General features: G+C 37.0%; 1 long non-coding RNA gene across 1 annotated transcript; it reads left to right on the top strand.

Annotated features, from left to right (window-relative positions):
* The first annotated feature begins 1,633 nt into the window (after positions 1-1,633).
* Positions 1,634-4,681, top strand: LOC110341462. The gene is made up of 3 exons (XR_002383415.1): positions 1,634-1,683; positions 2,158-2,293; positions 4,151-4,681. It is a non-coding gene; the product is annotated as an uncharacterized LOC110341462 (long non-coding RNA).
* The last annotated feature ends 20,282 nt before the right edge of the window (positions 4,682-24,963 follow it).

The raw sequence follows: 24,963 nt of genomic DNA, 5'->3' as shown, positions 1-24,963 counted from the left end.
TTGCTTCCATCTGCTACAGGATGAAGGCTCCATTATGGCATTTAAGGTAGTCATCAATCTCATTATAGGGGAAGGGCATTTAAGGTAGCCTCTCCATTATTGCTTAGATTCTTAGATGGGAATAACCCTTGTGGATCCCTGGAAATTTCTCTAGTGCCAGATTTCTCATTAAATCCATAATGGCTGCCTCTATTAAGGTATCTCTCTCCTTGCTCTCCATCTCTTTTCTTCCCCCAACTTGACCTTTCTGATCCCTCATGTTCTCCTCCCTCCCATTCTCCCCTCTTCTTTTCCTGCCTCCCTTACCCCTCTCCTAGTGCTCCCAATTTACTCAGGGGATCTTGTCCCATTTCTCTTTTGGGGGTACATGTACATCTCTCTTAGGGTCCTTCTTAAGTCTCACTGGGTTGGTGGATTGTAAGCTGGTTATCCTTTGCTCTAGGTCTAATATACATTTATGAGTTAGTACATACTATGTTTTTTTTCTGTGTCTGGGTTACCACACTCAGGATGGTTTCTTCTAATTTCATCCATTTGCTTGTGAATTTAAGATTTTATAGTTTTTTCCACTGAATATTACTCTATTGTGCAAATATACCACATATACATTATTCATTCTTTGGTTGAGGGACATCTTGGTTGCTTTTAGGTTCTGACTATTACAAATAATGCTGCTATGAATGTACATCCTTTGGGCATATGACTAAGAGTGGAATTGCTAGTTCTTGAGGTAGATTGATTCCCATTTTCATGAGAAATCGCCATACTCATTTCCAAAGTAGCTGTAAGAGTTTGCATGGAGGAGTGTTCCCCTTTCTCCACATCCTCCCAAACATAAACTATCATTGGTGTTTTTGATTTTAGCCATTCTGACAGGAGTAAGATGGCATCTCAGAGTTGTTTTGATTTACATTTCCCCGATAGCTAGGACTACTGAACACTTTCTTAAGTGTCTTTCAGCCATTTTAGACTCCTCTGTTGAGAATTCTCTGTTTACTTCTTTACCCCACTTTTTAATAGCAATATTCAGTGTTTTGGTGACTAGCTTCTTGAATCCTTTGTATATTTTGAAAGTCAGCCCTCTGTCAGATGTGGGGTTAATGAAGATCTTTTCCCATTGTGTGGGCTGCCATTATGTCTTGTTGACTGTATCCTTTGCCTTACAGAAGCTTCTCAGTTTCAGGAGGTCCCATTTATTGATTGTTGATCTCAGTTTCTGTGCTACTGGTGTTATGTTCAGGAAGTGGTCTTCTGTGTCAATGGATTAAAGGGTACCTCCCACTTTCTCTTCTAAGAGGTTTAGTGTGGCTGAATTTATGCTCATGTCTTTGATCCTTAAAGTCATAAACAGCAATAGATGTTCTTAGATTAAGCTTTTGTTAATCTGACTATTGTGTTAGAAGCATCTCATAGAATTGGGTTTATAAATCAGGGTCTAAGAACCTCTCTTAGTTTGAATATGAATTTACTATGTAAATTTTAACTGCTATCATGGCAGTTACACTAATTACACTAATCAAAAGTAGTGTAAATAAAAATCCAGAAAGTTTCATATAAAATATGAAATTATCATTGTTTTACATTTTTTCTTAAAGGAACTTGTCTGTTCTCAATTTGTGATTCCTTCCTTTTTAGGGTAGGTGCTATAGATCACACTAGATTCTGTGTTGCAAGCAGCAGAAGGTAAGTATGCCTGCGGAAAGAAAAACAAATAAGATTGGAGACTTGTAATTGCTATGAAAAATGGTTTCCAAGACATGCTTCACCTCTGTCTGTTAATTATTAAAATTAGCTGACTTGCCCTGAGACAAGAATAGCTCATTTACAATTTCCATTTGCTTTGGCTTATCCTCCTTTTTGAAGATCCTTGATAATGTGGTAGAATAATTTGTAGTATTTTCATCTTTAGTGGAATGCAATTAAACCCCTTACTTTTACCAACTCAAAACTGCTAAGAAGAGTATTCTGCATATGGTCATTGCTTTTCTGATTGCTGTAATAAAATACTTTCCAAATCTAGTCAGGAAAGAATGTTTTATTTTGGTGCATGGTAGAAAACACATAATGACAGGACTGTGAGACAGGTGGCCACATCATGTCCACAGAGAAAGTTGAGAGATGATCCTGTCTTAGCTCTTAATTTTTCTTTTTATTTAGTCTGGGACCCTAGTATATGACATAGTGCTGCTGACATCCAAAATGCATCTTTCCTTCTTGATTAAACATCTCTGGAAATGGCCGCAAAACACCAAATGGAAGTGTGTTTCTCCTATGCAACTTTAAATCCAGCCAGGTTTGTAATGAAGATTAATCATCATGCTGTAAAAGTGTAGTCAAAAATTCATAAATTTTACATCCAGTGATTATCTTCTTTGCCCTTTATTCTTGATAGAGTGTGAAATGAACTCAGAGAAACTCTAAACTAAATGAAGTCACTGACCATGAGAAAGACTTTTGAAACTAAACCATAAAGTATGTAGTAAAATATATCTACATAACTGTTTCTGTTTAACTTGAATGATAAAAACATCGTGATTCTTCTGTACATTGCATTGCATGTATACATTTTCATAGAACCATAACCAAATTTGTTATTAGAATTTAATGTTACTATGTGACTTGTTCACTTCAATGAGAGATCCCAGAACAGTGTTTGAGAAACCTTTACAAAAAGATAGAAATCCCCATTATACAAACACCTGTCATGTTTAATAGGTTGTCAACATTTGCCTCTAATTCTAATCAAATTATCCTGGCAAGAGGTTAATTGTGTGGCTCTAGATCAGTGGTTCTCAACCTGTGAGTCACAGACCCAGGGGGTGGGGGAGGTGTGAAATGGCCCTTTAACAGGGAATACGTAAAACCATTGGAAAACTCAGAAATTTACATTAAAATTCATAATAATTGCAAAATAACAGTTATGATGTAGCAACAAAAATAATTTTATTGTTGGGTTAATACAACATGAGGAACTATATTAAAGGGTTGTGGCAATAGGAAAGTTGAGAACCACTGTTCTAGATCTATACGTCATCATTCAGCTCTGTATTCTCCCATATTCCCTGAAAGTTTATGAGAATCTTTTAATCTTTGGAAGTATTGTCAGTTTCAGGAAATGAGCATGGCAATTCATTCTTAGTTTTGTCAAGTCAGATTTCTTTTATACTGATGTGACCCAGTTTCATGAACTTCGTTGTAATACTCCAGAGAAGACAGGATTCAGGAAATTTAATTCCAGATGCATGGACTCAGAGTAATCTTTTCAAACCAGAGTACATTGGTACCTGGGGAAACATCACATGAAATCATGCGAACTGGGTAGCTTTTATGGAGCTCATTATCAAATGGGAACATTAGGCAGGAATCTGGCAGAGAAAATGTAATCAGGATTTATAATTAAGTGAGAACAGAATTTATAAACTTGATTATAATTGTAGGGTTTCTAGGCTCTCCTCCAAATATCAGCCACATGTACTGCAAATATAAAACAAGAAATTGTATACTAAGAATTCTTCATTAGGATTTCTCTAGTAGTTACAGGACCTCTGACAGGTTTAATCTCAGACTGGAAAAATGCAATAATTCAGAAGAAAGTTTCATTTAATGATATTTCTGGTAAAGATAGTCTATAAGCATTTAAAGTAATTTATATGACTCAAAATACCTCTGCAGCAAAAATTGATTGTTTTCCACCAAACTGCCATCCTCAATGGAGAATCTTCACGAGATGGTGCTGGAGCAAAAGCTTGTGTGTTTTACATGTCACTCTCATTTGGGCAGAACAGGAAGTAGTCTGTCTGTCTGGGATATTTGAGCTGGATGGTGCCAGGGAGAGGAGCCTAGGCTGAGGAGTCAGGCCCTCAGAAACAGCCACCTGGCACTCCAAGAAGTTAGATTTTGGCTGAAAATGTAATTGGGCATGCAGATGTCAGGATCCACAGAACTCCAGAGAGAGAGCGTTACTCCAGACAATGAGCCAGCTAGAGCATTCCCTGAAGGAACCAATGTTAAGTCTGAAATTTAAGACAAAATAGGTCAGCCCTCTCCAAAACCCCACTCAAATACATAGCCATTCCTTTAAAATATTCATTAAATCCTATCTAGGACTAAATAAATTACTAAAACAAAGTTCTGACTGCCCCTCCCACAGGGCCACAACTGTCAGTAAAAGGAATCTTTCCTGTTTGTCTACCAGAGCTGTGATCTCAAGGGGACAAAGCTGGCAAGGACAAGGCCGATGGCTGCTATGTGTCACACATTGCGGATAGCATCACTCCCTGACAGAGAGAACTTCATGATGTGTTGCTTCTTGCTTCCCTTTGTTTGGCTGCTAAAATGTAATACCAAGAACTCACTGTTGTTGTCCTTGGTGTTCTTCCTATATTTCAGGGCTTAATGATGCCACAACATTGATCCTGTGAATCTGTGTGTGAGGACGGTTTTTCCATCGTCTAGTGTCTATTTCAACATTTCTCATTGGAGAAATCTTTCACATCCTTGGTTTTGTTTATTCCTAGATATATTGTTGCTTCCATTTTTGTTTTGAGATTACAATATAACTAGATTATTTCTCTTGTTCCTCTTTTTATAACTCCCACATAGCCCTTCTTGTTCTCTTTCAATTTTATGGCCTATTTTTCATTAATTATTGTTAAATGCATATAATATGCATATATATATGTGTGTATGTGTGTGTGTGTGTGTTCCTAGATATAATGTTACTTGTTTGTATGTTTTCAAAGCTGATCATTTGGTATTGCATAACTAATTGGTATGCTCTTCCCTGGTTAAGACTAATGTTTTAAAAAAATGTATCTCCCATTGCTCTAAATGACTCCAACCTCTGAAGCACAAGTCTTGGTTTGTAAAGAAGTTTAAAAGCTTGGTGTCCTTTGGTGTACTTGTGAGTCTTCTGACTGAGTAAGACAACATCCCCAGAGTTAGCTAGCATCTTTACCTTTTATCAGTTTAAAAGACCACTTATAATTCTCACCATGCTATCTGTAATTTCTAAGATCTGGACCTGGGATGTGGAGTTCATGCCAGAAAGTAATGGCGGTAGAACTGATAGTTTCTGACTATTATATGTTAATGAAGTACCTCAGAGAGATTAGGCCAATAAACACACCCATAAAGTTCCTCTTAGTTTCACTCTACAGGTATATGCAGCAAATAAGCAAGCAAGGAAAGCAACAAACATAAAACTTATTCACTAAGCAAATGGGCTGTGGTCACAGTTTTCTTGTTGCAAGGGAGGAACTTGATTAGATGTACTGGGGAGAGTGGATTAAAACCCATTCAGTCTCCTTTGAAATTTGTAATGTGTTTCCCAACCTATGTTCTGTTTAAAAGAATTCATGCAAATAAACGACAGTTCCCATATCTCAAGCCGTCAGTGTGTCATTTAATTACTTTTAAAATGAGTTTTATTTTTTAAATTTAATGTACTTCAATTTTCCTTTTTATTGAAAATAGATTCTCCTCTCATGCTATATATCCTGGTCATAATTTCCCTTCCCTGTTCTCCTCCCAATTCCTCCATATCTCCCTTTCACTTCCCTCTCCTCTACTCTAGATCCACTTGCTTTCTGTCTCTCATTAGAGAAGAACAGGAGTTTAAGAATTAACAGCCAAACATGACAAAATATTGTATCATAAGATGAAGTAAAAACTTCAATTTCAAAGATTCATGTGGCAACTCAACAGAAGGAAGAGACCCCAAAGCAGGCAATAGAGTCAGAGACCCACTCCTTCTCATATCAGCAGACTATAAAAATACTAAGCTAATAGCTACAATACATAGAGGACCTGGTATAAGTCATGTAGGACCTGTCCTTGATGCTTCAGACTCTGTGAACTCACATGCACTCTGCTTAGTTGATTCAGAGGGCCATGTTCTCCTGGTGTCTTCCTTCCCCTGTGCTCTTCCAATCTTCCTGCCTCATCTTCCACAGGATTTCCTGAGCCCTGAGGGCGGGGGAATTTGATGAAGACCTCCAATTTAGAATGAATTTTTCTAATAACAAAAATATGCATATTTAGTGTATAAAATGTTTTGGTATCTGCACATTGTGGAATAGCTCAGTTAAACTAAATAATATATTAATTATCTCACATGCTTACCTGTTCTGTAATAACTTATGGTGTGTTCTCAGTGATTTTTCAAAGTACAATCATTGCAACTATAGTCATCAAATTGTAGACAAAATAACTTGGTCATATTTATCCTATTTAAATGAAGTTTTATGTTCTTTGACAAACAGTTTTCTAGCTCTTTCCTTTGGCTAGCATTTCTGCTTCTATGAATAAGACACTTATACACTGTGGAAATAGATGAGATCATGTGTGAGCCTCTTGTCTGGGCTTTGTTTCTTTCACATAATATCCTGACCTCCAGCTCCCTCATCCATCCCCAATAATAGGATGTCTTTTCTTTTATGAAGAGAAATACTTTTCCTTGTGTATCTTTATCCTACTGATAAGTGTTTAGGTCAATTCTTCATCTTGGTTGTAGTGCATAGTGCTCAATGAACATGGGAATGCAGGTATTTCTTACACTTACTAATTCAGTTTTATTTAGATATGAGGTACCTCATAGAGGGACCAGTGCAGAGTGGAACTACTACTTTTGTTTTGTGAGAAACCTTCATACTTTTTTTCCATAATGGCTGAACAAATTTTATTTTATTTTTACAGCTATGAAGTTGTTTCCTTAATGATAAAATCATGTTACCTGCAAAAAAATAGAAATTTGTATGCTTTTTCATTCTCTTGGAGCTAGTACTTCTGGTATTGTCTTGAATACCATGGTAACAGTAAGCTTCCTGTTATCCTATTGCTAAACCTGGAAGAAAAGTGTCCCACTGCCACTGTTTGAGACACGTTAACTGTGGGTTTGATACACATGCCTTTGTGTGTTGGAAATAGTCCTTCTATTTGCTGTTTATTGTAATCAGAGAAGGATGCTGAACTTTATCAAATCAATTGAGGTGGTTATATACTTTTTGTGTTTCATTTACCAGTGTAGTGTATTTAAGATTTGTATATGTTGAGGCATGTTTGCATCTCTGAGAAAAGTTTTCATTGATCATTGTAAATATCTCCAAGCAATAATTCTTTTTTACACTTTTATTATATATTTAAATTAGAAACAAGCTTGCTTCTCATGTCAGTCCCAGTGCCCTCACCCTCCCCTACACTCCCACTCCCTCCCCACAGCCCCTCATCCCCCCACCCAATCCCCACTCCATTCCCCAGTCTTGACCCCTTTGCTCATCACTCCTCCCTCTCTGTCACTGGGTTCCAGGAGTTCAGTTCCATGTTTAGCTGTGGGTGTCTGCCTCTGCTTCCATCTGTCACTGGATGGAGGTTCTAGGATGGTATATAAGATAGTTGTTACAATCATTATTAGGGAGGGGTATTTAAAGTAGTCTCTCCACTACTGCTTAGTTTGCCAGTTGGTGTCATCCTTGTACATCTCTGGAGTTCTCACTAGTGCCAGATCTCCCCTCAAGCCTAGAATGGCTCCCTCTATTATGGTATCTCTCATCCTGGTCTCCTCTGTTCTTCCCCCAACTCAACTTTCCTGCTCCCCCATGTCCTCCACTCCCTTCCTCTTGTCTCCCTCTCTTTTTCCTGGCTTAAAACTCCCTGTGATGGCTAACCTTGATTACCAACTTGACTGCATTTGGGCTCAACTAAAACACAAGTTATTTAGCAGTTTTGTGGGTGAGTATCCTTGATCAAATTATCTGAAGAAGGTAGATCTACCTGAAGTCTGTGTGCCATCACATGACAGCAGCCCAGATAAGAGGCCAGGGGAGTAGGGAGCTTTGCTTTTTGTCGTCTTTCACATACTCTTGCTGGTACATTCTTCTATTCATAGCTGTAGCATTCCTCTATTGACATTAGAATAAACTTTTCAGGGTTCCAAAATAAACTGAATATCAGGAGTTCTGCAGAAATCCTCCAGGCCTTCAGCATCAGACTGGGACTGCAGAGACATCCAGACTTTTAGGCTTGAAATGTCAGTGTTCTCAAACTCTCCTGTGTGATAGTTGTTGAATATTCACATCCACATACCATAAGGCAGTCTATTAATCCATTTCATTCTATCAGTTCTGTTCCTTCAGAGAACCTGGACTTACAAATTCCTCTTTCTCTTCTCCTCCATGTTCACCACTCCTGATATCTGCAATGCAAATGCTCTTAGTTTTTAATTCCATTACTGGTGTTTACCTAAAATGCCAGGTCCTATAAGTGGCAACTGAAATGTAATGTCTACTGTTTATTCATAAAATGTTTCAGTGCAGAAGGCATAATAATTTTACTGTGGTCCAAACTGTGTTTTGAAAGAGATCAGTGAATATTGGGGATTTTTATTGCATAAAAAAGAGAAAGAATTAGGGAAAAGCTGGCTGGCTTTCAGTTGATGCCTATCAATGGTATTATGTGACCCTATAGGAAACTGTGGTACTGGATAGGATAGACATTTTTTCTTTAGGAGAGATGAGGATTGAGTTTGTCTTCTCACACTGACCTGTGAATAGGAAAACAATCTTATCCTGTGAGGAGGTGTAACTTGGGGTGAGTCTTTTTTCTTCTGCTAAAGAAATTCTTGAAGACGGTTGATGATTTCCAACCACCTTTCAAATCGCTGAATCTGGAGAAATCTTTCCTTCCTAGAGAAGGACCTAGTCAGTAAACTAGCAAGTTTACCCCAGATAATGTCATTTGTCTACCAATGGAGTTTTCAAATATCTTAATCATGGCCACTTACGGAGAATTTCTTTTTATTTTTCTTTTGTCTCATTTCTTTACCTTTCTTTGTGTTTTATATTCTTTGCCTCACTACGGCATGAAGTAAACTTGCTCCCTTGATTTTCTCAGTTGCCTTTGATAGGTAATGACATATACACCCAGTTGTTTATATTCTGCTGACCTCCCCTCAACATTTATCTCCAGGTGAAGCCAGTCCTGCTTCTCACTGCCCTGTGATCATCTCCATTGAGCCTGTTTGTAAACTTCCATAGAAACATGCACACTTTGAATGCTTTTGTTCCCACATAGTTTTCTCTTTGTCCTTTTTCTTCTTTCCTGAAACATGATGTCATCTCCTACCCAGTGAAATGCAAAACTACTTCCTTGTAATACATATATTTACAAAACTGCATAATAGCTTATAGAATTCTGAAGGAAAAGAGCACAATTCAAAATTCTATGAGCTCCTTATGGATAATTTCAATGGCATGTTATTATGGGCCCCTCTATGGAAGTAACACTTCACTTGTACCTTTTAAGGAACAGCTGTAAAATAAAAGAGAATGGTTAGAGGTTAGGAGGAAATTAGCAAGATAGATACATAGATGAACTTGGATTAGGCCTGAAACCCATGATCTCAGAGGCCATTAAGAAATGCTATTTGTGCCATTGGGAAGCTAAGGAGAGGTGCGAGTAATAATCTTAATGCTGAAATTTCTTCCAAGGCTTCCCAGATGATTCCTATATTTCCTCTTCAAAATCCCATTACAATTATACCAGGATTAGGAGCAGATGAAGATCTCCACACCATCATTTGCCGAAGTGGCTGCCTTGGAAAGTCTCTTCACCACATCCTGAAACATTTCTTTTTTAAATTTTTGAATTAATTTCTTGTTATAAAACATCCTGTGCTCAGAATTCTTTTTCTCAAGGAATGACCAGAACTCACATAATAGTCAATGGTTTTGCTGACAGACAACTTACCTCAAATATGAGCCACATAGGAAAAGAGGGTCTTCTTCTGTTGTCACTCATCCCTACTGACAAGAATTCTAGACACAGATTAGATGCTCAACAGTGTTTATTGAATGAGCACTTAAGTTGATGAAGTGAAACATCTTTATATTTCTGTTTTTTCCAAGAGAACTTAAAATTATTTTGCTAACCGAATTTTAGCCTCTGCCCAATAGATTCATCCATGTTGGAGCTTAATACCACAACAGACCAAGCATGCCTATTGTGTTTGTGATTTTGTTGGGAGCAGAGTATTTTTCGGTGGGCATCATCTGCATATTTTAAAAGCAGAAGGAGCTAGTGCAGTTGAAACTCCCTTAAGGTTCTAATTCAATTATGTACCAGACTGAAGAGACCTGCGTTTGTAAGCTAATCAGGCCATCAATGCTGCTAAGAATTGTAATCAGTCAGAAAAGCCATGTTGGCCAGGTGAACAGACAGGACCAGTGTCTGACCTTTACTTAATGGGAACACAATCCCATCTCAGTAAACATGAGGAAAATAGCTCTTTGCGATACAGATGGAGAGAAGCAGGAACCCAGAAGACATCACAGATGTGTATGTGAAGCTTCTGAGACAAAGCTGTGGGAAAAGACTGAAGAAAAATAGAAATGATTGTAAAATTAATAAGCAAATATAAATGGCATAGAAACTCTTGAGCCTAGAAAAACGGCCATAAAATAGTCTGCAGCTACTTTTGCTAATGGCTGGTACCTCTGTAGATGAGAAGGAGCAAGCCTGGTCAAAGCTGAGGAATTACACAAAAAATAAAAATATGTTAAAGATTGTTTAATGGCTTGCTTACTACGTTATATTATGTTAATAAAATCCTGTGGGTATTAGATCCATTTCTCTCTACATACACAAATGTGTGCCTATATTAATGTCTCCTATAGTTATAAAGATTTGAGTTCCTATCTCTTGACTGTTAGTTGCATCATGTAGGAGTTTATTGCATTTCCATCAGAATGGCTGATAAGAGATGGTGTTCATTTACCTATAATGTCATATCTTTAAAATAGTCACTTCTTGGTGACATTATAGTACACCATACTTATGATGGGATTTAGTATTTTAAAAAGGCTACTTTGTCAGGTACACCTAAAGTGATATGCTTTCTGCTGCCAAATGACATGCAGTCTTAGAAATAAATGATCATAGTACAATGTTAGATATCCTACCTTGGAGTAGTATTGTATGAATATAAACATTTATGATCATGCTTAGACTAATCCTTGTAAGTCACGAAATCTTACTGAGGGCAACTAACTTCTATTCTGAGAGTTAAAGGATAAAGCATTGCTACATTACTAGGGTAAGGTGTAACATACTGAAGGGAGTTGTAAGTGTAGCTATGGCTATTATTCTTGAGAGTGTCCCAAATTTCCTAATGCAAGGGTTCCCAGGGTAACATTGCTGAATGCTACTGTGTGGCCCTATAGGAAGTCCTTAGGTCAATGGGAGTGCCTTACCAAAATCAATTGAGGGATACTGGATAGCCATTTTTATCTCCTGCTAAAGTTGGAAGTATTTTATTGTGACATGAACTCTCTTCTACAGTCCCTACCTGTACTTGGATCATGAATGTTGCAAACTGTGAACAAAATAGACCATTTCTCCTTATTAAGCTTGTTGCCTTAGGTAGTTCATTGTAGGAATGGGAAGATGACTAATGTAAGGGGCCACTGGAGTCAGGTGGGAATGTAAGTTTTAGGCAGCAAAAGGCACATGCTCCCAGTCTGGTGAAAAATTAAAATCATAGAAGTAAACGTCACACAAGTTTATCACATGGGGCAATCTCCTTCATTTCCAGTTGGTCATTTCCTTCATTTGTGAGGTGTGAACAATGATGGAGTGAGCTATTAGGATCACAGGAATTATAGTGCAAACCACTTAGAACACCACATAGCTCTTATTAGTGTTAAGAAATTTTGGCTGAGGATAACTATTATTGTTGCTCATAGTCTAGACTGGTGAAACACATGGCAAACTCAGTAAGTCTCCCTCCAGCAGAGCAAGAACCCCAGAGCCAAATCTTGGCATGCTGCATTCTAGAGCCAGAGTGGTACAACTTGTGTAAGAGTTCCCCAGCTTTCAAGCTCATATGACTCCCAAGCTTCCTGTCTCTAATGTTAGACTCAGGATAGCTAGTGGAGGCTCAGCAACACTACATTAGAAAAAAAAAGAAAAAATGTTCTAAGAATGCTTTAGATCATAATACTGCAACAAAATATAGAGAGGGATTTACATGCCAGGTATGTGTTTCTCATTTTTATACACTTAGGATTTCCAAGATTAAGATACCAAAGACTCTGTTCCTGCTAAGGGCATTGTTCTTGACTTGAAGCCAGGCCTCCTGATGCAGAAACTTCATGTGTCACCGCTTTTATGGGGGGTACTAGTGTACTCTTGGGACCTATGGTCTCACTTCTTTACTTCAACTTAATTATTGCCTAAAGGGTACTATCTCTTCATATTATTACATTGAGATTTGAGGCTTTAACATGGGAATCTGTGTATGCGGAGGCTACAGACATTCATGATGTAACAGTGGCATTGTGAGATAGATAGTATTTGCTGTTGCTGTGATACTCAGAGGAGAGAGTATATGGAAAGCCCTCCAGTTATGTGGTTGGATATGAACTAGAGGATGACGAAAATCACACTGACAAGTGTAGATAAAGTAACACAGGTATTGATGCAATGGGATTGGAAAGGAGGTTTTCTTTTACCTGGGGAAGTCTAAATCAATTAATATAAAAGTGTGTTTAAATACTATTGAAGAATTTGTGGATACTACAAGATAGTGAAGTGCTATGTACACAGCATTAGCCAGGTCTGTTTTTAAAACTGCAGAAAGAGGTATGGCATATATTACAGGGATGCCCTATCCATTTATTCCCAACTAAACTTGGAGCAAGTTCTTCTTGTACTAAGTTTTGCTTTGAGTTGAGTTCCCATTTTTCATCTAGATAGCTACTCATAAACTCCTTTTATACAGAAATTCTGGAGTTGGCACTGAGTCTGCATAGCATAAAACTTATAAAAGAATTTGTCTCAGCAAAAAATTCTGCAGTTTTTCCTGATGGACTAGATTAAAAAACAGTAAGACTTACTAGACAAAACAGATTTTATTGGAAAATCTCGTTCTGTTTGGAAACTTATATCATCTAGAAAGCTTCATAACCATTTTAAAATTCTATTCATTGCAATTTTATTGCTTTTTGAACCCCATATTTTATATAAGACCCTTAAGTTGCCATGCAGTTTCTGTCAACCCTAGCAATATACTTTACACAGTACAGAGATGAAGATTCTTGAATTCTTGACCTTGTCAGATGAATTTAGGAAATAGTTGGAGCTGGATTTTTGCAAGCATGTAGTAAATATTTAGAAGAACCTTGAGAAACTGGCATGGCAGCAGACTACCAACCCTGTTCCTTGAGACTCCTTAAACTATTCTGTCCATTTGTTAATATGTTAGACAATGATATAGAATAGTTAGAACTGAAGGTTAGATGAAGACATAAGTTTACTCAGGACTGTACAACAGCAGTTCTTAATCTGTGGCTCAGGGCCTCTTTGCGGGGGTGGTAAACAGCCATTTCACAGGGGTTGCCAAAGACCAAACACAGATATTTACATTATGATTCATAAACAGTAAGAAAATTAAGTTATGAAAGAGCGTAGAAAATACTTTTATAGTTGGGATTCACGACAGCATGAAGGACTGCATTAAAGGATCACTGCATTAGGAAGGTTGAGAACCACTGATTAATAGTAATAAATTTTAGACATTTTGGTACTCTTGAAAAAACCAAAGGCTGCACCCTTTATCTCAATGCTGTGCCCTTGCCTCCTGCTTTCTTTATGATAGATGGTCTGTGTCCTCTACCCTACAGGACCCACCTATAAACTGGAGATGCATGTTCCTTTTAACTAGAGAACAGAAACCCCCTTAGCCATGGAACTCTTTTTATTGCAATTGAATTGAGTCAAAGCAGATGCAAAGGTGATGCAGAGGTAGCTATCATAGGTAGAAGTTGGACAAAGTGGAAATAACCATGCTGTAGAGCCTTTCACCATTGGCCAAGAAGTGCAATATGACTGAAACTCTTACTTTGATAACTTTGAAGGGCATCTACAGCAATAGAGAGCTGGGTTTAAATAAAGTCTATTCTTCCAATTATCATGTGCTCTTTTGCTTTGCATCTTAATAAACTTCTGAGTGCATTTGTTAAAAGAGAATTGGGATCAGGCTGTCTGAACCTCACTCACTGTGGTCAAGATGGAACCAACTTTAGAAAAATGGAGAAAATGATGAACCTGTAAGTTGTATAAGGTAGGGAGGAATGTGCCTTTTTTGATTTGTCTATGTGTGACTTAACTTTTCAGAATCAATAAGAAGAGTGAGCATGTTAAATAACATTTGAGGAATGAATGAGAGTGCTTAGTTAAATTGCTGTAAAAGACGCCCTCTCTAACTTCTTTTTTACATGAATTGCTTCTCATATTGAACTGCTCTGATTATTTTTTGAGTCACTCTTAGCGATTTTCATTTATCTATTTGATACTTTTGCATGTTTTTTTACATAAATAAGTAAAATATATCATACTATGCTGAAATAAGATGGTAATTTATGTGTACCTATTTAATAAAACTTCACGGGAAAATGAGATATATGAAAAGTTAGAGGTGTTGAAGGTCAATCATAGCAACTTACTATACACGGGTCATGATTTCTCTAAACAAGCATCAATTTGAAAATTAGGCAATACATATAGCATCAATATGCCTTTATGACATTAGATTATAGAAGATAAAGCTCATTTAGGGAAGGGAACGAAATAATGCTGTGTGATGAGCCACTCCAAGAATTAATTATTGCATTTATTAGTTTTTATGTCTATGAAAATATGCCCAATGACCTCCTAAAATTCAAAATTACTGGAGAAACTTCACATGAGTTTTCTTGTTTTTAAGTAAGTATTTGCAAAGGGAATTAATCAAACTGGGCTCTGGTGATATTGCTATTTTCGAATTTTATTATCTGCTTTCTTAGGGCTGACTACTTAGTACTGGATAAACAATTGGCAGACTCATCTTGAAGATGCATATCTATTTCTTAGCAATCATTAATTGCCTGTAGCTCTTTATCTAGGAGAGGGGACTTGTGAAATTTGCCCCATTTATATTGACATGTCAACTGGTGCTGTCATTGTTCAAGTCTTGCTGAGGCAGCCACATTATTGAGGTTTTATAGGTGCAGTGTCCCTGTCCTATATAGAAGACAGTTTATGTCTTCATTGCTTCTACAGTTTGTACATCTTCACCTAGAATAGATGTGGTCACCTTTATGTCTACTCTGCTAAAAACAAACAAATGAACAAACAAACAAACCTCAAACAGCAGCTATTTTAATCTCTGGTAATCTAAGCATTTCCCAAATATTCTCTAATGGTATAGATTGTTTGGTCACCATAAATGAAGCATTGCCCAAATTTTTACACAAAGGATAATATATAATGCACATTTCATTATCTTGCTTATTTAATTGTAATAGAATCATTGTTCCTCACAGATAAGGTCCTTTCACTTATTTTTGATAGATATTCAGAGAATGGCTAGTGAATATTTTAACCAGTTTTTTTTCAAGTCAACAGACATGGATTCTACTCTTGACAGTCCAAGTTTCCCAGCTAATCAGTAACAGCATCTCACTTTTAGAACACGAGTAACACATGCCACGTCTTGTAGAGTGTTGAGATGCTAAAAAAGAAGCATATACCTGTGTTTTAACCTCTTTCTATATTTATTTACTGTTTAAAACTGTTCATTAACTAATTTTACTTCACTTAAACAAGTCATTAAAGTTAGAATTGTGTAAAGTGCTTTCTTGACTACAGAAGTCATTATAGAAGTCACAGAACTTGCATTGTCTTGAAAATGTTTTGACTATGCATGTTACACTAGAAAGTCCTGTCAATCTGAAGGAAAAATGTATATAATAGTAGGCAGTGAATACTCTTTGTTACAAACAGGCTCATGACATTTTACAAACAAATTAAATTTGATAACAGTTTCATTAATGTTAACATATATACTGTGAAGTGTTCAAATCTTTAGCATATAAATTAAGAGTTTCACATATTTATGTATACCATAAAACACCAAAAATTATGTCTCTGATGTGTCTCTTGCGTTCTTGCTCAGTTAATATTCTCCTATTGCTTAAATATTAAATCAATATGGTAATTCTTTCACTTTTGGTTAGCTTTGCCTTTTCTTGATCCACAAATAACTGGAATTTATTTTGCATGCTCCTTGTTTCCTCGTGTTTCTTTTTGGACTCTCATCATTTTATTGGTGGAATTTAATTATATTTGTTATGTTTCTGTTTATAAGCCATCATGTCCCATTCCATATACAGCAACAGACTTTATTAACATTTAATCTCTGCTTAAGTGAGTAGTTTTTCTCTTGGTTGTGAATGTTAATGTAAAATTGGATGGCAGTAGTCCTAGATAAAGGAAGGAAGACAGAGAGAGAGAAAGAATGAGAGAGAGACAGAGACACAGAGACACAGAGACAGAGACACAGAGAGAGACAGAGAGAGACAGACAGAGAGAGACAGGCAGAGAGAGAGAGATAGACAGAGAAGAAAGAAGAAGGAAGAGGAAAAAGGGAGAAAAAAGAAGAGATCATATGATCAGATCATAAGGCTGACTTATGTCTAGAAGGAATCCTTAACTTTAGTAGTTATAAGCTACCTGAGACCCACCTTCCCCTCCTTCCCTGTTATCTTTTTCTTTCTCCTTTTGTTTGTCTTCCATTTTGCAATTTATTCATATTTAGTGGCAGCATGTTTTGTTTGGGACTTACTTTTATGAATACATCCTCAGGGTAGAACCAAGAGTCAATAGCACTATTCCTCTGCTATAATTGCCTGGCAAAATCTCTGTTGACAATTCCTCTTTACAGCCCCTCTGCTTTAATCATGAATGAAGTTATTCTTGGTTTTTGGTACCAGCATTCACTTTAGGAGGTCCTCTCATTTTCCAAGTGGCTTTGTTATTCTCATCTCTCTTAGCCTTTTCAGGTCCTGTTGTCATCAGCATTGCTTTAGACATTTGACTATTATCTTAAATTGATAAGAAGCTTTCAACATTACTGCATGCTTACTTTTGTATAAGAACATTTGAACAGAATTGGAGGTTTAAGGTTCACTACACAGACATTCTTGAGCCTACTTGGCTTCAATTATATATCTCTTGTGTGTTATTTACTATTTCTAATATATTTATTTGGCATAGAAACCCAGAGGGGTTTATGCTTTTAAAATAACATCAACACTTAAATAACTGGCATTTGCAAATCCTGGCTGATTTTAATCAAAGTCTTTTCAGTATTGTGGCCCTATTTCATAATAGTAGAGAACAGGTGCCCAAAGGATCAGGTCAATGTGTTGTACAATTAGAATTTTAAATATTATTTTCATTTCAGTAGCTTTGTGTTTAGTGCTTGGCTTACAATGGAATAAAAAGTAATTGCAGGTGACGGATTTGACTGCAGGGGTGGATTAGCATATTCAAAGTTGAGTTGATCATTAGAAGGAAAATACTAATTTAAACCTCTATATTCCATTCGTTAAGCCCACTTCTTGCTATTTATTGCATTAATGCACAGCATTCAATTCCCACTGTACATAAATTAAAAGTGTAGGTCTGTCTTTGGATAGAAAAAACAAAGGGGAAGGGGCTATGAGCTGTGTTTTTCTTTGCTGTTCTAAGATTAAAATATTGAAATAGTATATATTAGTATTTAATATATATTGGATATGTGTTTCCAAAATGTGTAACATAAATATATGAAACAGCATGATTGTTCAGAGGTATCTTTTTCCTTTAGTAATCACAGCCATTGCTGTTTTTCCTTGAGAAGAATCTTTTAGTTAAAGAACTTATCAAATCATAAATTTGTCTTAGTCTAGCTATGCTTTCAAATTATAAAATTTCCATTGTACTTGTTAGGATATTAAAATTATATTTTCAACATCTGTAGCACTGGAGCCACAATAGAAAAAAGAAAAAACTGATGACGTTAACTGAGGCAAAGAAAGAAAAGCGGGGAGTGTTATCTGAAGGAAGCTGAGGTTCACCTGTAAAGAGGACATGGATTCCCACAGGTCAAAGTCACAGCAATCGACCAGAGTTTCGCTAAACCATCAGGTTCACATTGTCATTTTCTGGTGATCACCAGCCGTGGTGGTCATTACAGCTGGGGTTGCTCTCTGACAAGGAGATAGGAAATATTGTTTTTTCCCTTCTGTTAACCTTCCAGTCTGAGTTAAGTCTTTTTTCCCCTCAATTTACTATGATGGCATTATCAAGCAGGACATTTTTCCACAATAATTTGCACACTCATTAATAAAACATTCCCCACTACACAATAATTGAATGCTTATAATGAAACTTGATACAGTGACAATAATAGGAAAGGGCAGGATGGTCCCTTTATGAGTCAGAAATGAGAGATGGTATCCACTCTGGTTTGTGCCAGAGAGGGAGTTACTCCAAGAGATGAATTTATTTTGGTCCTCCTGTAGGAAAGCTTGGTTTTCTCATAATAAAACTTCATTTGGAAGGCAAAATTGTGGACCTTCCTCTAAATAAGGTGATATCAACAGTGTGCCATAGTATTTTCCATCATCAGGCACAAATTAAGGCAGGTAGCAAATCTCTGACTTTGTGCCTCCACTGGTGTTTCTAGAGAATTCTAACAACATGTTTGTTATGCATCCTGAAGAAGCACCTGTAGACTTATCATACCACCATCCTATATACCCACACAGCCACTACATCTTGGGTGGATTGTTTTGCATAAAGGTCAAGAAAGAGTATCTGGGAACAATTACGGTCTTTGTATTATTGAATTATATGTTCCTAATTATTGTTCTATAAGCTGGAAGATAGTTGTGGTGATTATTAGGAGATCAGATATATGAGACTGAAATAGCTGTATAGATTTACATTTTCCCTCATTTTCTCACTCATAAAGAATTCCAAATGATTGGACATGTTTCATTTTCTACGTTATTAGTATTTAGCAACTGTTTTGCATAGATATTGAGAAATCAAAATTGACTCACAGTTCAGGAAGGTTGAGTTCTCCAAAGCATACAAAGATGACCCATATAATGTGTTCTTGGAGATTTGATGCTAAATGGACATGGTTATTAACTCTGAAGCAAAGAAGATTAGCTCAGAAAGGAAAAAAGCTGTGCTGGGAAATGGATTAAAAAGTCAAGAAATGAGTTGACACTTTACATTTTTAATACTCTAAAATTATTTGCATTTAACCTTCTCCCTGTTCTTTCCCATATCCACTCACAGAATGACCTGCAGAGACCTCTTTAGGATTCAAGGAGACATGAACAGACTGTGCAATGTTGCCTTGCTATTTTTTGTTCTGTGTTCCTGAGGACCACAGTCGATGAAATAGTAAGGAGGTAAAGTTTTCTGAGACAAGGGCTGTGCTAGACTAACTGGCAGTCTTGTGTCATTCCACCAGATTTGGGTACAAAATTACTTAACATCTGAGGTTCAGTCTCATTTCAAAATTTGTTCAGTCTGCCAAGGTAAATTTATACTGTAAGTTTAAAGTGACTCCTAAGACCATAAGAATAATCAGGATAGTATAGCTGTTATTGTGCATCTCTTAATAATGAGGATATAGTCTGAGAAATGATTCATAAGGTTATTGGTTTTTGTGTGAAATACCACAGTATGTATTTACACAACCCAGGTAGTAACTTAAATCACACCTCGGCTATGTGGATAGATATTATTGCTGCTCCGACCACATTGAATGTAGCAAGCACAAGAAAGAAAATGATAAAATGCAGACATAATAAACAGGAGATAGATGAGGTTGCCATGGGTGTAACTGTTACTTGTTATTATCAAATATTATTTAATGTATTGAACTGTATAAACCATACATTTATATAATTGCAATGCATTTTTATTTATAGCAGAACCACTACAAACATGTGAATAATGTTCTGCCTATTTGATTTTGTTAAGTTGATACAAACTAGAGTCATCTGGGAGGAAGGACCCTTAATTGAGGAATCACCTTCATCAGATTGACTTGTGGACATGTCTATGGGGAAAATTTATCAGTTATTGGTTGTAGCACAAATAATAAAAACCTAGAGACAGATATTGGGGTTCAAGCTGAAGATCAGAAAATTAAAGCAGTCAAACTATTAGAGAGTTCTTACCTCTACCAAGGCTAAGACCAAAGGGGGGTGATCCTGTTCTCAGAGTGACTGCAGACTGCGATATTTTCCACCAAACTTCAGACTCCCTCGGACTGCACTGAACTCCTGTCTGATACTCCTTTTCATTCTGTGATTACAGGTGTGTCATCCTAAGTGCTAGGATCAAAGGTCAGAGCTCTGTTTCTCTTTTAGCCCATGGTGGCCTTGAACCCACAGGGATCCATCTAACTTTGTCTTCCGAGTGCTGGGGTGAAAGGTGTGGTCACCACTGCCTGTCCTCTATGGCTAACTAATGGCTTGGCTGTTAACTAGGTGTGTGGCTAACTAATGGGTTAACTCTGAATTCTTAATCTTCAGGCAAGCTTTATTTGTTAGATTACAAACAAAATGTCACTACAGTTGGTTGATATTGGAAAGCCAAGTCCACTGTGGGAAGAGAGATCATGAGGTATGCAGACCTAAGCTATATAATAAAAGCAGCTGAGCAAGATAGAGGAAGTAAGCCGGTAACCAATGTTCCTCCATGTTCTCTGCTTTAGTTCCTGCCTCTAGGTCTCTGCATGAATCTTGAGTTCCTGATTTGGTGTCCTTAAATGATAGACTATGACCTATTAAAACAAATAGACACTTTCAACCACAAGTCATTTGTGTCATGGTGTTTATAAAAAAACCAACAAAATACAACAAATGTGTTGCACCATGATCTTATGGCATCTCTTAATTCAGATTTATTACCTTCTTCTTGAACCGCAGTCATATACATATATATTAAAATGTTATACATTACACACTATAATGCTCACAATGAATATGCAATTTAAAAAAGTGTTCATCTTATAGAGACACAAACCCTTCTGCCTTGATTTTCTGCATAGTCTCTACAACTGACTGTGTCAGAATATCCTGATTCTAGTCTAGGTTTAATTTCAGGTTCTATACTTTTCTCCTATTTCAGTGTCTTGTTTTGTTAATGAACAGATTGTCTGTTTCTGAAAAATCAAATGCACCCTACATAACATTAAGTCATGTCAGAGGCACACAACTTAATTTATGAAGCAATGATCAACAGAAATTCAAACACTTTAAATTCATCTAAATGTTCTGTTCAACATGGTTCTTGATGAAGGGTTGTTAACATTTTTAAATAAAGAAATCTGGAGAATTGCTATGAATTGTCTGGCAGTATGTAAATCCTTGCAAAATATTTTGCAAAGTTTTTTTGAAACAAATTAGTTGTTGTTCTTTCCTTTATGTGCTGATAGGCAATGCCTTGGTAGGGAAAATTCTTCAAAACACAGCAAGTTCAAGGTGCTGAAATAGCTTTTTGTAGCAAAGCAGTAAGATTCCTTTTCTAGTATTTATTGTTAACACCTCTGATGGCTTATGGCCTGTATAAATCCCTTGGGTGCTCTCTTACCTTGTCAGCCATTCACCTTAAGGCATAAGTCATTGTAAATGATTTGATCAACCAGAGAGCGTGGTCAGGGAGATTTTGTCTTTAACAACTTCTCATGGAAAGAATGTAATATATTTGAGAATCTACCACAGTATATGGCCCAAGGCATCAGTTTTCTGTGTCACTCATCTAGGCTAATAGAGAAGAATGTCATTGAATGCACCGAACCAGCCAAGGTCCCAGAGCACAGAGGCATTGCCATAATTAACTAGAAAATATTAATGCATTATTTCAGGCCTTTATACTTCTTTCTATAAAGCTTACTTCCCATAGTTGGTTCTTAGGCCAGCAGTATATAATCCCCCAAGACCTTGTTGGAAACACATAGTCTTTGGACTTCCCAAGATGTATGATAAATGTCAAAATGATTTGTGTAAACATTAAAGTTTGCAAAATACCTTTCTAAATTTGTAAAAACAATGGTGCCATAAAAAATAGGGACTTAGCTTTGCTTGGTTTTGTCCTTTTAAAACATTTTAATTTTGTTTCCCTGCTTAGCTTGGTTTTCTTTCAATTGTGAAACCATGGACTCTATCCCACATAGCAGTTATTTCTTTGATGTTGAAATTGTTATTTTGTAAGATCCAACATTTTCAAAGCCTTCATAACAACCAATTGTGTTAGGTCAGGCTGTGGACAGTCTTTAATGGAGTTTGCCCTTTAGAAAAATCAAAGCAACTAGTGTCTAACATCTTGATGTCTGTCTGTTAATTCAATTCCAATTTTGACCTTGACTCCTAAATCTTGGGTAAAGTGGACACACTGGTTTTGCACTCAGGATAGGTTCTGCACATGTGAGAAAAAGTGCATTGTGTATCGATTGGGATAGGATCCCATCAGTGCCACATAGTCTGCTATTAATGTCAACAATAAGAAGTACATGAAATCCTGCATTAATAACATATATCTTTCTTGTGCACTCACATTTAGTCAAGTGAAAACCAAGAGATTAAAAAGAGTTGCTTGATGTGTGTCAGCAAATAAGTTGAGATAGTGGAGGGCAGGAGTAAAGTATTTGAAATATCAATATTAATTTTTAAAGTTGGTCTGTGATGTGTGCACTTTTGAGTGCACATGTCTATTTATGGATGTGTGTATGCCTATACTTGCACATGTTAAGACCAGTGTATCAAGATGACTCTGCTGAAATAATTAAGGTCCTTATAGTCAATACTAAGGAGTGAATTTCTACAGTGAACTACAGTGGGTTCAGCATTAGAAAACTGTTGTTGGATGCACTGCTGCCTTCTGGAAATAATATATACATCAGGGTGAGCTGCCACTATTTCAATGGACTACAGTATTCACCTAAGAACAGAGAGTCATCTAGATAATATAGAGTTGGAAAGCCAAAAGCTATAATTTAGAATCATTTACAGAAGGACATGAATACCCCTTCAAAAGAGGGGAGGTCAGTGTTGAGCATAGCACAAATGGAACATATTACAAATCTCTTCAGGGCAAATAAAGAATCTCACTTAATACTGAGACTGACAAATGCTGGGAAAATGCTCCCATGTGATTAGATACACCCCAGGGTTTGAATGGCAGTACACACTCTAGGCATGCTTCACTAAGAACAGCTCTGTGTAATCATAGAGAACAGACTCTTTCATACACAACTGGGACCAGTATTTGAGCAAGTGTGACAACTGGAGTTCATCAGCAAGTATTAAAAACAACTCTTGTCTTATAAAAATAAAAAAGAAAGAAATTAGCCAGATGAGCAGGTGCTATGCCTACTGAAGGAAAAGCAAGGGAAAGATGAGGAAGCAGGAAGCATAAGCATCCAGGGAAGAGCTTAGGGAACATCTTTCTTGGGTCTGAAAGAGAAAGGTCAACTCTGCATCTGCATGCCATTCTGTGTAAGTTACAAATGCTCCCCACACTTCTGACTTTATTTCTTTATGTGTGTTGTACCAGGATGGTGTAGCAGTAGGTATCCATGTTTTTCAGCATCTTGCAATAATAGGAGTATTTTTCCATACTGGGGATAAAACATGCATCTTGGCATATGAGAAGCAGTACTGAAAAGAGTGGGTATGTCCTATGGTCAACACTTGAACCTATCATAGCTACATTGTCCATACAAACGAATTATACATATTCAACAATACAATTAGATAATGTGCAATGTACAATGTATACTACACCCATGTACAAAGTAGTTAAATGGTTGGTCCTGAACTGGACATTTATATTTCATCACAGAGGAGGTGGAAAGGATGTAAGAACTGAAAGACAGAGAGAAAGGCTGTGGCATGCAATCTTCTGTGCATGACGTGACTATTATAAACATGAGTTCCCCACTATGGTTGCCTGCAAAAGACTGGACTTGTCTCCAGTTATTTAGGGATCAGGGAAAGGCTCAAGGGGCCCTATTCCTCCCTCCTGAACTATTGGTTATGGATGGATTCAAGAGGAAGGACAGTCATTGTTTTCTGTTGTGCATCTACTGATGAACTCACCAGGCTCAAACAGATAGTTCAAAGATCATGATCACGTAGACAGCCTTGGTTAACTCAGTGGGAAATAACATAGAATGAAAACAATGACTAGGGGAACTAGATTTATAGGGAGGAGAGGATGGAAAGCAAGGCTGACAGAATGGAAGGCTACTAGAAGAGAGAGAGTAATGAGAATGCTTTATATAAATTATGGAACTGTCAAAAACAAATTTAATAAAAGTTTATGGAAACATATGTGTTTCTTTTACTGATATAAACTGATGTGTTTATGGAACTTCTGTGTAAGTTGTGCATATGATGAACATTTCACATGGCCCAGGCTTTGCTGTGATGTGAAACCCCTGAATCTTTGGAGAAATGCTCCTCCATCATCACAGACAGATTATGTGCAGTAAAAAGAGTAAAGTGGTACATATATCACACCACACACACACACATACACACACACCACAGAGAGAGGGGGCACAGAGAGAGAGGGTGAAGGAGAGAGGAAGACAAAGAGAGAGATGGCTATATGCAAAACTACAGGCAAGGAGGAAATGGTAGCTTTTTGGAACAATCATGATGCTAAATACAGAATCTGAATCTGCAGCTTTCCTCCTTCATTCCATGGCCAAACTCTAACTGACTTTTGATGGTGTCTTTTGCCTTTTTTATGCCACATTTTCTCAAGACCCATCTTCATCTCTAAGGGGTTTTGTAGTTGGCATTTTTAATCTTTGGGGACCCACCACCACCACCCAGATCCCAAATAAATACACAGGGACTTAGTCTTATTTAGCTTGGCTTGTTTCTAGTTAGCTTTTTAAACTTAAATTATCCCATTTCTCTTTAATTAGAGTTTGCCTCTGTGATTTTTACCTTTCTTTATTGTATATATCTTTTTTTCTTGTTACTCCATGGCTGGGTACATGACTGTTCACCCGGGCCCTGGCATCCTCCTCTTCTTCTCTCAATCCTCCTCTTCTCTATATTTATC

This window comes from Mesocricetus auratus, unplaced genomic scaffold (assembly GCF_017639785.1).
Source record: "Mesocricetus auratus isolate SY011 unplaced genomic scaffold, BCM_Maur_2.0 Super-Scaffold_100018, whole genome shotgun sequence".
Lineage (NCBI taxonomy): Eukaryota > Metazoa > Chordata > Mammalia > Rodentia > Cricetidae > Mesocricetus > Mesocricetus auratus.
This window is presented reverse-complemented; position numbering and strand designations above follow the sequence as displayed.